Source organism: Dermacentor albipictus, chromosome 1 (assembly GCF_038994185.2).
Source record: "Dermacentor albipictus isolate Rhodes 1998 colony chromosome 1, USDA_Dalb.pri_finalv2, whole genome shotgun sequence".
In the NCBI taxonomy this organism is placed as follows: Eukaryota; Metazoa; Arthropoda; class Arachnida; order Ixodida; family Ixodidae; genus Dermacentor; species Dermacentor albipictus.
In genome coordinates this window covers 331,937,616-331,952,002 of record NC_091821.1, presented here as the reverse complement: position 1 = coordinate 331,952,002, position 14,387 = coordinate 331,937,616, and the positions used below count along the sequence as shown (strand labels likewise).

The 14,387-nt window shown below is 44.4% G+C and overlaps 1 protein-coding gene and 1 long non-coding RNA gene across 2 annotated transcripts in view; one reads left to right on the top strand and one right to left on the bottom strand.

The window, feature by feature from the left end:
* The window catches only part of LOC135909935 (uncharacterized), an 83,558-nt gene extending 83,086 nt beyond the window's left edge, over window positions 1-472 (bottom strand). Inside the window, exon 1 of the long non-coding RNA XR_010566858.1 lies at window positions 199-472. This is a non-coding gene — a long non-coding RNA (uncharacterized lncRNA). The remainder of the gene's footprint in view (window positions 1-198) is intronic.
* The window catches only part of LOC135909925 (uncharacterized), a 72,588-nt gene that overhangs the window by 15,844 nt on the left and 42,357 nt on the right, over window positions 1-14,387 (top strand). The window lies entirely within an intron of this gene.

Genomic DNA, 14,387 nt, shown 5'->3' with positions numbered 1-14,387 from the left:
AGCCCGTCTCGTATCGCAGCGGCAAACGGCTAAATCTTTTAGCCGGTATCCACTTGCAAGACAAAAGGAGAGTGCATGAAACTCAACTGGTCGCACAAGACGAATCCTCGCAATGCGTGCCTTTTGCGTCAAGACGAGCTTGCGATTTCCATCTTGGCATGCAAAGCTCCGGAAAGCTCAAGTATCACTTATTCATACCTTGGGGATTTGATGTGCGTAGGATACGCTCGCTCTGTCACGCAGTCTCTTGGCTTAAGTTCCCTGAGGCGCTGGTGGTGGGAGAGCAGGTGTAGTCGAAGAAAATGAATTCCCGGTGCTAGTGCGCCAGCGGCAGTAGCAAGCGACGTGCTCACTCAAACGAGTCAAATGCGGAGGCTGACGTGACATACGCCCGCTGCTTTTGGAGTCAGCGGCTACTGTTGCACAAAATCATGAGAACTGGTAGAGTACGTAGAAAATGGAAGCTAAGTGGAGCGCCTCCTCTTCCTTTTCTGCGAGGATATGACGGCATGAAATTATTATACTGAGTAACTTGACACTTAGCAGTGCAAGGACCTTTGTGAAGCAGCCTGAAACAGCGGTGTTCTTGTCTGGAGAATTGTCTTTTAATTACCTAAATATGATAATAAATGGCAAGTAAGGAAGCGAAATGAAACTGAACGGAATGGAATGAAAAAAAAAAGTATTGAGACATGGCAGTGGGGAGGAGGGGAGAGGGAAGGGAGGGAGTGCGAAATGTTTTCGCTGAAAAAAAAAGCGCTTTAAAAGCTAAAGTGACGTTAGAAACTCACGGTACTGTGTTTTTGCAAAATTCAAGATTAGTTTCATGTTGCAACTTCACAGAGCAGCTACGGAGGATTTATGTCACGCATATAACAAAATTGGATTCAAACTTCGTCGCTCAGTTCACGTAGCCACTTCGGTGACACATTCTCTGCCACTACCAGTGGCCTCTCTAAGGTCTCTAAACGCGCTCAAGTTATTGTTCCATGATAAACTGAAGATGTGTACGCACGAATTCGGTGCCGGCTACTCCATGTCTCATGAAGATCTAGTTTGTTTGTTTTTTTTCTCATGTGGTGCTATACAATCTGTTCACGTAGATGCTTGTAACATACACAAAATCGTACTGTACACAGGTCACATACATACATACATAATACGCACATGTGCGGTATGGTATATTTATGGTATACATGTAAGTTCGCTCGACTTTTTGTTTCTTAATCTGCGATAAGACAAGTTGACCTTTCGTGTTCCGGAAGTAGATGTATACCGATGGAAAAGCACAAGTAATGAGGGAGGATTCAAAATCACGTCCGTTTTGCCAAGCATCCGAACTAGGGCACAAACACTTTATTTAGGCTTTCGTAACCCGTTCACGCCGTCTTTCGCTTAATTAAGCATCCTTCATCGCGGTTTGAAAAGTCGCTGCAAAGTTGAGGCCATTAATCCTCGTCGTTACGAACTACAGCAAGACTCTGCCACTGTAATTTCGTTTGCATCGTCGTTGCGCTGGTGAAGTTACAAGCGTTGGAGCATTTCATCTGCTCATCGCACGGAAGACGGGTCAAGAGTATATATAGGCACACAGCACTAGAGATTTCTTAGGACGGTGGCCTCTCGTTCGCTTGAGGCAAAAAAAAACGAAATATACAAATGATAAAGCGAAAGCACAGTCGAATGTCTTCTTTATTGTCATCGCCAACCTCATCGTGCACACATGCCATTGCTGTGGTCTTAAGAGGGCCTTCAAGAAGGTTTAAGCAAGGGTCATTCTCGTAACCAAGCACTAACGGCGTCTGGCTGGGATGCATCGTTTTCTCTCTGTCTGGCTTCTGGGTTGCGGCGGACAGAGCGAAAATTCATGTGACGAAAAAAAAAAACTCATCTTGTACTCCATCCGTTCGCCAGCTTTGGGAACTCCGCTCCACCCAGCTTCCTATGGTGTGAACGTTTCCGCGCTTATACCTGCTGCGGAGCCTACGGTTAACGGCCATTGCATGTCACGCTCTGCCGGGTGGTATCGCTATACGCATTGGGCGCCGTAGTATACGTATATAACCAACGGGTCATCGATTTCCACGTTGTGCGAAAGGGATCCGCGCTAGCGAGCTGCGGCATCCAAGATGTTCCTGCGCACCATCCGGCTAATGACTGTTCATAAATCGGGGAACAAAGGGGGAACTGAACGAAGCAGTGGCGTTATTCGCCGCCCATACATGTTCTTTTTATCTCTGATTTTATTCGAGACAGCCAGGCTAGAAGAAATTCACAAACTTCTCACAAAGTTGTAGAATTCCGATTTCAAACACCGCTCAATATTTGGTTCGCATCTTTAGGAAAAAACTACGAGAAAAAAAAAACTGCTTTGCGATTAATTTTCACCTACACAGGGTGCCGCCGTGCGAATGGAGGGACCTTGACCGAGTTCTTTGAGAGCGCTCCCGTGCCGCATAGTTGTTCAGAAATTCCACAGGAAGACGAAGCGTAACCACCATACAAACAGTTTCGGCAACTGACATATCCCCGAGGCCGCGCAGTTTTGAAAGCCGTAGTGTCGTAAATCAGAACGAATGCCCGGTTGGGTGATTTCAGCGTAAACACACACACACACACACACACACACACACACACACACACACACACACACACACACACACACACACACACACACACACACACACACACACATATATATATATATATATATATATAGGGGTTTTCTTCAAAGTTCGTGCCACGGCGGCCGCATTTCGATGGGGGCGAAATGCGAAAACACCCGTGTGCTCATATTTAGGTGCACGTTAAAGAACCCCAGGTGGCCAAAATTTCCGGAGTCCTCCACTACGGCGTGCCTCATAATCAGAAAGTGGTTTTGGCACGTAAAACCCCAAAATATTATTATTCAAAGTTCAGCACGCAGGACCCGACGTAACATACGCAGGGAAGAGACGACGAACTTTTTGGAAGACTTCTTTTACTTAACGTTTTCGGCTGGTGGACCAGCCTTCGTCAGAGTACAGTAACGCATGTACAACACATACACAGTTTTTAAGGGCACCGTATCACGAGCAGAGGGCGCGCTATCTACACTGACTAGACAATACACTGCGCATCATAAATCATTATCATTGCGCATTATAAATGATTATTCATGACACGCATTTTTAATATACAAAAAATGAAATCCAGATGTGTTCACGATACAATACATACAAACATGACTCTCAAGTAAGTGCCAGCGGTTACAATGGTTATGTGTAGTGAAAACAAAATGACTTACACATGCAGATACAAAGGCGTGATGTTTAGCACATGGCATCTCGAAGTGCAACCTCGAATTATCTAAAAATTGATATGTTAAGCGTACAACTTCGAGCCACAGCGACATACGTCAAAAAAGCCACATGTAAAATAGGAGACAGGAAAAAGCGCTGAAATCATGTGCGTACACTGTGTGGGGAGTGTATATTTGTGCTCAATCTAAAGTTAGACAGGTTAGTTTTCCTTTGTTTTCATTTATTCCAGACGAGACAGTGTTAAATTTGTGAATCAGGTAAGATTCGCGAAGCTCGCGGTCATGGTTGCTGCGGAATCCAGATTCGAGTATTGTTACTTTGAGATTATTAAATGAGTGGCCCGAAGAAGTCTTCCAAAAAGTTCGTCGTCTCTTTCCTGAGTATATATATATATATATTTAATGTTACGCTCTTAGGTGCACAGTGGGTTCACGAATGTGACGCTCTTAGGTGCATAGTGGGTTCACGCCTCAACAAACAGTATGCGGGGGCACCGAAGAGTGGTGAACGAAGAAGACGACTTGTGGCTGGCTGGCTGAATCTCGACAGGCACTCAGCTGACCAAGGCCATCGCTTCGAACTCCACCCGGCTTCAAAGTAACGCCTTTTGTGGGCGCAACAATCGCAGCGCCCGGACGATTTTGTACGTATTTCTCGAACAGTTTTCGCATGATTTTTTTATAAACATGGACCGTTTGTTGAGATTAGGAGAGAACTTGTCCGGTCTCGGGCAGGCTCCTCCAGCCAGTGATGGACCAGTGGTCGACACGGCCGAGCAAGTTTACATCTCGTCTCTAGCATTGCTCAAGATGTTGAAACACGGCCGAGCTGGTGTACCGATGGAGGTGATGGGTCTCATGCTGGGAGAATTCGTGGATGACTATACCGTCAGGGTGATAGACGTCTTTGCCATGCCTCAGTCTGGAACGGGTGTTAGTGTGGAAGCAGTAGACCCTGTGTTCCAAGCCAAAATGTTGGACATGCTGAAGCAAACAGGAAGGCCTGAAATGGTGGTGGGCTGGTACCACTCACACCCTGGCTTTGGCTGCTGGCTTTCCGGCGTTGACATCAACACGCAACAGAGCTTTGAAGCCGGGTAGAGTTCGAAGCGATGGCCTTGGTCAGCTGAGCGCCTGTCGAGATTCAGCCAGCCAGCCACAAGTCGTCTTCTTCGGTCACCCGTTCACCACTCTTCGGTGCCCCCGCATACTGTTTGTTGAGGCGTGAACCCACTATGCACCTAAGAGCGTAACATTATATATATATATATATATATATATATATATATATATATATATATATATATATATATATATATATATATATATATATATATATATATATATATATATATATATATATATATATATATATATATATATGTGTGTGAGAGCGAGAGAATTTCTATCTGTCGTACACACTGATATCCGCACAAGTGCTCGTGTGCTGATAGCTGAGCGAAGAGACGCGCAGATGAGGAAAATAAGAAGGATGTCAAAGGTGACGCGGATCAACCGAAAAGTGGTTGGACACCGCAAACCAAAAACGCGAGCCAGCTCGCACAGATTAATTGGAGTAAAGCAAAAACGCTGAACACACCGGTCTCGTGTAATAAGTACGCCGATTAAAAGGAATCACCAGAACAGCTGTGTACAAGGTAGCTTAGTGACATAGCATTGAACTGCCGAGCACGAAGATGCGGATTCGATCCCTGACGAGGCGGCAGCTTTTCAATGTGGGCCAAATGAGAAAACGCTCGCGTGCGCATATTTAGGTGCACGTTAAAGGACTAAATTATTCCGGAGTTCCCCACTTCGGTTTCCCTCGCATTCGGATCATCGTATTGGTGCTAAAACCCTAGAATTTATATTCAAACAACAGTGCCATTTATTTAAGCCAAATTATTTTACTGCCTAATTATGCACCTCCTGTGTGCGATTTTTTTTTGTTATTGTTGTTGTGCGCGTGCGTGAATTCAACGCCCATCAGAAACAGCAGCCAAGAATACAAACTGCAACCCCGCGCTCATAAGGAAGACACCATATATACTGAGCCCATAACCTGCTACGAAATGTATTGGAGTTTCGCATAGTTTCGCACTAGTTTCGTCGCAAGGAAGGCTGAGAAACACCAACTAATTTTGATGTGTTTGCTTGTGCGGCTATACCTCAAAACTAGTGTTAATCTCGGAATAACTTCGAACTTCCCGTAGGCTCAACTGCGCAACTGTAACGTGCTTCGTGAAGCAAAAGAAAGAAAAAAATAAAAATATATATTTTGAGAAGTGTACCTAACAAGTTGTTCACTGATTTTCGCGGAATTTATATGTCCACATGCGTCACAAAATATATATTTATAAGAATATCATGAGCTACGCACCTCTAGTGCGTGTTCTCTTTTTTTTTCGAGGATCCGTTACAGTGTTTGCTGAATGATTTATGTAGGCACCCGTATTTAGGGGGCGAGGTAACTGTGGGCGGTGCTCCTGTGTATTCCTTCCTTGTGCAGAAACAAGAATGTACTGTTTTGCAGTTAAAACAAGTGCTCATCTGCACTAGTTGCTCATGCCCTTCTTTTGTAACATGGGAACTCGAGAAGCAGCGGAACCCTCTCCATCTGTCTAGATTTCACAGGGAGCGTTCCTTGGTCATTTACCGGTTACGCTGCGAAAGCCCTCGAGATGGGGTGTGATACCAAACTGATCACCTTGTTCGTGTTTTTGGCCACCCGCCGTGGTTGCTCAGTGGCTATGGTGTTGGGCTGTTGAGCACGAGGTCGCGGGATCGAATCCCGGCCACGGCGGCCGCATTTCGATTGGGGCGAAATGCGAAAACACCCGTGGGCTTAGATTTAGGTGCACGTTAAAGAACCCCAGGTGGCCAAAATTTCCGGAGTCCTCCACTACGGCGTGCCTCATAATCAGAAAGTGGTTTTGGCACGTAAAACCCCAAATATTATTATTATGTTTTTGGCCACCTAAATACGAAATAAAATATAGGTGAGACTGATAACGTATACTTTCAAATCTGCTTAAACTTCTGCGGCGAAGTGATAGCTAACGTTTAGAGGAAGATATACGCCGTTTAACCTTGTTGACATTTCACGCGCAAGTTCAGTGCCAGTTACGTCACTCCAAATTCACAAATTTCACGGTATCTGCGTATTACGGTCGTTTCTAGGCTAGAAAATGGCTCAAAATTGGCCAGGTTGAGTCAGTGCATTATTTCCATTGCAACGTAACCATTTTCGAACACTGCACAATTGACTACCTTCGGCCAGGCGACGCCAAAACACCAATGGCGTCACAAGGAAATAGTGCAGAAACTTCAAGGTGAGGGCGTGGCCACCGATTCGCCGTCTTAGTGCCCTCTCTGGCTTAGAGTTACGTCCGCAGTAAGACTGGTCTTTCCAGAATTTCTACCGCTGTTTGCGGATTTAAATGTTATATTTGGCGCCCCTGTGAACATCAGCTCAACACAAATGCCAGAGAGAGATAAAAAGTACTCACGTCATCGCTGCTGAAGTTATGTGAATACACCGACGACCATTTATTAAACAGAAAGGCAAGAAGTTGCAGAGTTTATAAAAAAGAAACCGCGAAATCTCCTTTCAACTTGTATTTTAGGCCACACACCACGAAACCCATTGAATACAAAATGAGGCAGTAAGAAGACATGGCGCTGGAGTCTGGAAAGGTATGACGTCTGTTTATTCCTCCGCTTTATCGGAGAAGAGCTCGAGTAAAAAAGAAACGGAGGCAACAAACCAATATAAAAAATAGAGGGCTCAATGTTACGAATGGTTCACTCGAAAGAGATACATTTGAAGGAGGCCTAAGTTAAATATAGTGCCCGGGCCTGGTTCATTACCACTACTTCTCGAGACTGCCTCTCAAGGACGCGAACTTTCAATTTGACGCGGCCGTTTCTCCCGCGGTCGGTGTCCCCTCCTGTTCGCCACTTTGGCGAATACCGCAACTTCACCCCTTCCGGCCTTCGCGCCTCATTCCACCGCAAGGAGCACGTTTCAGCCGCAGGGAAAGGGGTGCGAAGAGAGAGGGAGGAGATCGGCGCTTCTCACAGTTGAGCCTCCGTCTAGCACGATATAAAGCGCAGGGAAAAAAAACAGGAAAGACTCGCTGGCAATAACACCAGACGCGAGCCGCAATTCGGCGGCAGAAGCAGGGTGCGTACGTGTACGGCGGACGAAAGAGAGGACGAGGCAGTAACGTCGAATAAGAAGACGAAGAAGAAAATCGAAACGAGGTGATATACACGCACTTCGGAAAGTATAGTAATGCAGCTCGTTGTGCCGCGCTGGATAGGAGCCCTTCGATGAGCGCAGGCGGGCAGCGTTTGAAAAGGCAGAACAAATGCGGCTCCGTTCACGAGGAGAGGAAGACTCGGAGGCGCAAAAGAAAGAAAGTCAGTGAATCATTGCGCTTTCGATCTGAAGAATGCCGTCTGCTGCGCGGACTCTGCCGTATACACCGAAGCAGGCGGTTGATACGGGCCGGAATTCCCCTTGATGCCTCTGAACAGGCAGCCGATACTAATCGGCTGCTCAGAACTGCACCGGATGCAAGAGGTTCCTATCGCATGGGAGAATACGTAGAAGAAGAAAAAAATGTATAGACACCCGCAGAGTTGCGAAAATGCTGCAGTGAAGCTATAAGCACCTTTTTCGGGAGTCTGGTGCAAACGATACCATGTAAAAGAAATGTTATTTTTTTTTGTTGTTGTTGACAGCAAAGCCACTGCGTTCGCATAATGAGTCCTGATTAGAATTTCATTTCTTTCTTCGAAAAGCAGTTAAGGATACTTAGGACTTTCTGCATTGATGAAGTCGTCGCGGCGTCTCTGAATTAGTTTGAAATATTCGCCATGTCAAATAGCTCACGTTACGCCTGAAGCAATGAAAACGAATTTATCATAATGAACAGCGTAACTGGTGTCTTTGATGTGCGCATAACTTAAAATTCTCAAGCTTTCGAAAAATCCTAATCCCAGTGCTAAAATTTGAACTAGCAGCTGGAGTTGCAGTATACGAGGAACGCCCGTTAATTATGCTGTCACCACGCAAACCTGCGCAAGTCACGCGAACACGAGATCCGAACGAATAATCTGTACTATGAAGCGCGCTTTACCGAACGTATTGTCACGTAGACTATATATACATATATATATATATATATATATATATATATATATATATATATATATATATATATATATATATATATATATATATATATATATATATATATATATATCCAGAGTAATTGCTGGTGCCCGCGTGTCTTCCAGAAAGTTCCAAACAATTCACGTCGTACATGCAATCAGATTACACATGCTTCGGTGACAACAGACAGCAGAAAGAACCATCGATAACATTCGAGAGACCTCCGATACACGCGGGCGCGTCCCGCGCTGAGCGATAGCACTTGTTAGACGGTGAAAAGCGGTCACCCGAAAAAAGATAAACAAGTACGCGTGTCCATATCAACCTGAGCTCTAATCAAAAACGTCTGCTTCAGCAGCCTCGTAAATTTCCCGAAGGTCATCGAATTCGCGAAAGTGCCTCACACCTATAGGGGCTAGTCAGCTAACACGACACAAGTAAGCAAGCTGAGCCTTGTTTTCCTAGAAGTGTCATCCTTGAACGTGGAGTAAACGCGTGGTTGAGCTGCAACTTCAAGTATATGCGTCAGTGCTCACAATTTTTTTTTTCCCTTTTCTTAGAAAGCTTACGCACATCTTTGAATTCTAGACCGCCTGTAGACGATTCCTTTATATACAACCTGCTGAGTTGTGGGTTATGTGTTACAGAATTATAACTTCCTGGGCCCCTGGTCTATTGGCCGAACGTGGGCTGGTAACTGATGTCAGTAGTCTACAAGGCCGTTCCTCCATGGATTCCCTATAGACCAGTGGCGTAGCCAGAAATTTTCCTGGGGTGTAAGGGGGGTCGGAAGCATGTGCTTGAACGGGGATGAGATGGGTGATGGACGGAAGAATGGGGGGGGGGGGGGGGGGGGGCAATCCCCATGCTAACACAGAAATTTCGGGAATTGGCGGGAGGGGAGGCGGAGTGCACGAGCCCAGGTAGCCACCCTTTGGCTACACCACTGCTACAGACAAGATACGGGTATGTGGCATCACATTTACACATTACACAACCGCCCTGTTGCCACTAGAGCGTCCGTAGGCCACGTATGGACAAAAGAAAATATAAACTCGGAGGTGAAATAGTCCGCAACGAGTCCACAAAAATTCTACAGACTACACAGATCTACTCTTATAAAGCAACTTACGACGTGGAAACGATTCGTGATAAACCGGCGTTCTTACATGTCGCATCGTAAATATTCCCTGCAGTACAAACCACTCTCGCGTCCTATCGTTCGCGCAGTGTACGAATTCCGCCCTTACTGCACTTGAAAAAGATTTATATTGCCACCCTACACAGAGCCTCCTAAGACATTGCTTGTATTGTCGAATAAATGTCATAGACAATTTCTGTACGTTGTCTATAGCTAACAGACTACATATTAAAAGTATACGAACTTATACGAGCTTTCTCGAAAATTACTAGAAGGAACTGCCTCGTTTGATTATTGTATTTGTTTTCATTCTCAAAATGTATGTTACTGCATAACGTTGTTTCTAATGCTTATATATTTGTTGTCGTTGTATACCCAATGAGTTGCCCGGCTTCTGGCTAATGCTTTACTGATTGGAGCCACTACTAGTCTCTGGGCACGGGTCCAAAAGAGTGTTTGTAGTTCCTGTATGACTATTCGAAAGACAAAGAAAGAAAGAAAGAAAGAAAGGAAGAAAGAAAGAAAGAAAGAAAGAAAGAAAGAAAGAAAGAAGGAAAGAAAGAAAGAAAGAAAGAAAGAAAGAAAGAAAGAAAGAAAGAAAGAAAGAAAGAAAGAAAGAAAGAAAGAAAGAAAGAAAGAAAGAAAGAAAGAAAGAAAGAAAGAAAGAAAGAAAGAAAGAAAGAAAGAAAGAAAGAAAGAAAGAAAGAAAGAAAGAAAGAAAGAAAGAAAGAAAGAAAGAAAGAAAGAAAGAAAGAAAGTTGGCGCTGCGATCGATCAGCTCGCATGGAAATTAATTGTAGCACAGTGCATGGATTCGTCTAAACTTGATTCTTTTGGCTTCAGACGTTCTTCGGGCTTCAGGCGGTATCATTGATTACGTTCTTCTTTCTAAATTTTTGAGAAACGTATTTCCTCTGTACGTAGAACAATCCTCAATGTTATCAAGCCGTCTGAAGTCAGAAGGACGCTGCTTAGGCGAATCCACGAACCAATTACCGTCATTCCAATGAGCTGAACCGCCATACTTGCGGCTCCTGTGGACACTTGTGCCAGAGTTCCCGCTAGCAAGTTTTATACGAAACTCTACAATTGCACATTTAATAAACTACTGCCTAGAGGACATCTGTAGGCATAGCCTAGCTCAGGAAAAGAAAAAGAAAACAACTTCAGGGAGGTAGCTACAGATAAGGCTTTACAATCTATATTTATTGGCAGTGGCGACGCCTGAATCAATGGTTTCTGCAACGCAGCGTCACAGCGGTGGCGAAAATGCGTACAGAGTGCCGACGCAGACAAACTATAAGCGCGCACTGACGCAGCAGCTCCGTGGCCGTTCCCGATGAACGGTGGGGGGGTTCGAGCTCGCCGTTGGTATTTCTCCAACTCATTAGTCAAGCGAATTCACGGAGATAACAGTGGTAGCTGCAAGCGAACCAAGTAAATCTTCCGTTCCTTTCTTTCCGCTCGCGAAGGTGGGTCTCCCGTTGGGGAAAACTGCACTGTATTTGCGCGCCTGAAAGGAGATTTTCTTCTTTCGTCCCTATCGCGCAGCGGGTGCGTTTCGGCCAAAGCCGTGAATAAATGGCAGCTGAAGGCCTTTTTCTAGTTCCTGGTATGCTTCTAAAGTAGCTCTGTTTCTCGCCTATCGTGAATATCGCTAGATGAAGAAGCACAAAGGGGAAAAGGAGAGCAGGGTTTCTTTCTGAATATTCAATAGTATCGAAACATTCTCTCTATTTCTTTTTTATATATATTTACTTTCTTTTATTCGCAATGTACGTCGAAATTCAATACAAACCGCGGGCAGAAATGTAGCTTGCGAAGTGATACCGAGTGTTGCTTTTCTTTTTCATATCGTCGGCTTTGTTTCTATTATCAAGTGCCAGTGACTACTGCTGTTCAGCCGAAAAGCCGCAACCTATAAGGAGTGAACGATAAAGCAGTCTTAAAGCCACTTTTTTGGGAAATTTCCCGTTTGGTGTCGGCCACGGAACGATAATTGAAATCCAGCAGCAAAATGGCATTTCCATACACGAGAGCGACGATCCACAGTGGAGCCAAATAAGGTTCTCCGACGAGTGTGTACGGGGCAGCGGAAGTAAGGGGCGTCTAATTAATAAAAGTACATCACATGCGTGGACCGTCTCCATCCACATAAAGAAAAGTGTTCGAAATACTTCATTTAAATATAGTGCAACGGTTCAGGGGAAGGGTTTCGCGGGAGTGGGAGAAATTCACTGAACACCGAGTAGGTAGATTGCAAGATATTAGATATATGAATCATGATCGACTAGTGGTGGCCTTTGAGGATAAGCTGGCGGCTGCAAATTTTCGAGTGAGGCAAAGAGAAGGCAAGGGCAGCTTCCTCAGTGTCACATTATGCCGTGCGTGGGCGATTTATCGCTGCTGTTTTTGCTTTCAGTGGAATGCAGCTCTCGAACCGACTCTGGCAGGCAGAGTTAGATTTATGTTACAAACTGCGAAGACGTAAATGTCAGCGTCCGAAAGGACTCAAAAGGCGATCGTAAAACGGAACTATGGTATATTGGTTTCCTAATAGAAAAGATGGAGAGTTTACACGGATTATTGGCAAAGAACGCGGTGAATTCAAGTGCCAAGGATAATGCAAACATAGATAAAACAGCATAAGGACAGTCTGCTCGAGATTACTCGTGTCTGTTTCATGTTGGTTGCATTGAGTGATTATTATTATTATTATTATTATTATTATTATTATTATTATTATTATTATTATTATTATTATTATTATTATTATTATTATTATTATTATTATTATTATTATTATTATTATTATTATTATTATTATTATACTGTTGTTGCTGCTGCTGCATGTGACTGTGGTGAACTTGCTGGCCTCTGTAAGTGGCACCGGCTAGTTTTTTGTTACACAACAAAAATTATGGGGTTTTACGTGCCAAAACCACTTTCTGATTATGAGGCACGCCGTAGTAGAGGGCTCCGGAAATTTCGACCACCTGCGGTTCTTTAACGTGCACCTAAATCTAAGTGCACGGGTGTTTTCGCATTTCGCCCCCATCGAAATGCGGCCGCCGTGGCCGGGATTCGATACCGCGACCTCGTGCTCAGCAGCCCAACACCATAGCCACTGAGCAACCACGGCGGGTCGTTACACAACTAAATACACAACAATAACAAACACATGGAGAAAAATGCTACAGCGATCGTGCGAGCGCAGTCGTATTGTGCGGTTTGTAGCTCATGACCGCTTAAGGCATATACGTGGGCTAGTCGGATAATCATGATGGAATATGGCAGCGCACTTCAATACGAAGACGCAATGCAGTGAATAAACACGAACGCTGTACTTTAACTATCAGTTTATTGCTGGATAAGCATGCATAAATACACATTCCCACGCATGCGTGGGGCACTTTAGTGAAGAGAACGACACAGATATATGCTTATCCAGCAATAAACCGATAGTTGAAGTGCAGCACTCGTATTTGTTCACTGTGCAATATACGTCCTTGTTTCAAAGTGCGCTGCCATATTCCTCATTACCGCGTAAATTGCAAGCGTTGGCGATGCGTTTCGGCAAAAAAGGAAAGAACCACAAAAGAAAAACAAGATGTAAGCGAAAGGAATATAAATGCACGGAAGAGCTATCCATATAATGCGTCATGCAAAGCAGCTCGTCCGATAACAGTCGTGGTATCAATGGATTTAGGCGCTCTTGAAAGAAACCCCCTAATGATTGCCGAAAAAGTATTTCTACCTGAAATGGGCGTGGCTAGAATGAAATGATGCGCAGAGAAAACAAGCTGGCGGAGGCTCACGTCGGAGCGACGACCTCCGAAGTAATGAATAAAAGGTACTGAATAAGTGAACGTTCAAACTCTGCGCAATAAACCCAATGTAGTATCAACGGCTCAAAACAAAATCAGTCATGAGCGATCATAACTGAATCCCGTGGCACACACTCTTGCATGCATGTTTATGCTCCCGTGGCTACACTTAATTTGCCATTTCCTTTCTCTTTCCTGGAATTTTAATGTCGTGCCGAGGAACTGTTTGGGACGTTATTCTTCAAATATGCAAGTGCGAGGGTTGCCGACACCAGGATCGCTTACGAGCCTTTCGCCCACCTAAATTCCTACTAGAAAAAGAGAGAGGACTTTATTTAAAAGGAAAGGGCTTCGTCAGAGTAAAGAGTGTAAAAGAGTATAAAAGAATAAAGAAAGTTAAAAGAAAAAGCAACAAAAAACAAACACGAGAATTTGATTTCGTTTTTGTCATCTTCGATGACGATCATTTGAGATCCCCACAGCGCGAGCTGTGGGGATCTACCCTACGCCTCACATGGCCTTCCCATCTGCATTTTTTTCTCTTAATGTCACCTAGAGTATCGGCTGTCCCTGTTTGCTCTCTGATCCACAACATTCTCTTCCTGTCTCCTGACTTTGCACCTAACATTCTAAATAGTTTTAAATAGTTATTGTCAGAAAGTATTGTTCGTAACGATGGACGTACAGCCAAGAAGAAGAGCAATGTCAACTTAGTAGTCTGCTCATATTGAAAGTATCCTGGTCGGTGACAACCTAAGGATGCAGTGGCAAGTATATATAGCATAATTCAACTCTTTTTTTTTGTATATGCGCTCTCTACTCTACGCGACGCATGTCTACGCTTTCCCGTTACGTCAATGCGGAGGTGAATTTTAATATCAATGTCCCTCGGAAAAAATCGTGGAGGAATAAAGGCCCAGGTGCAGTGTGGCTTTG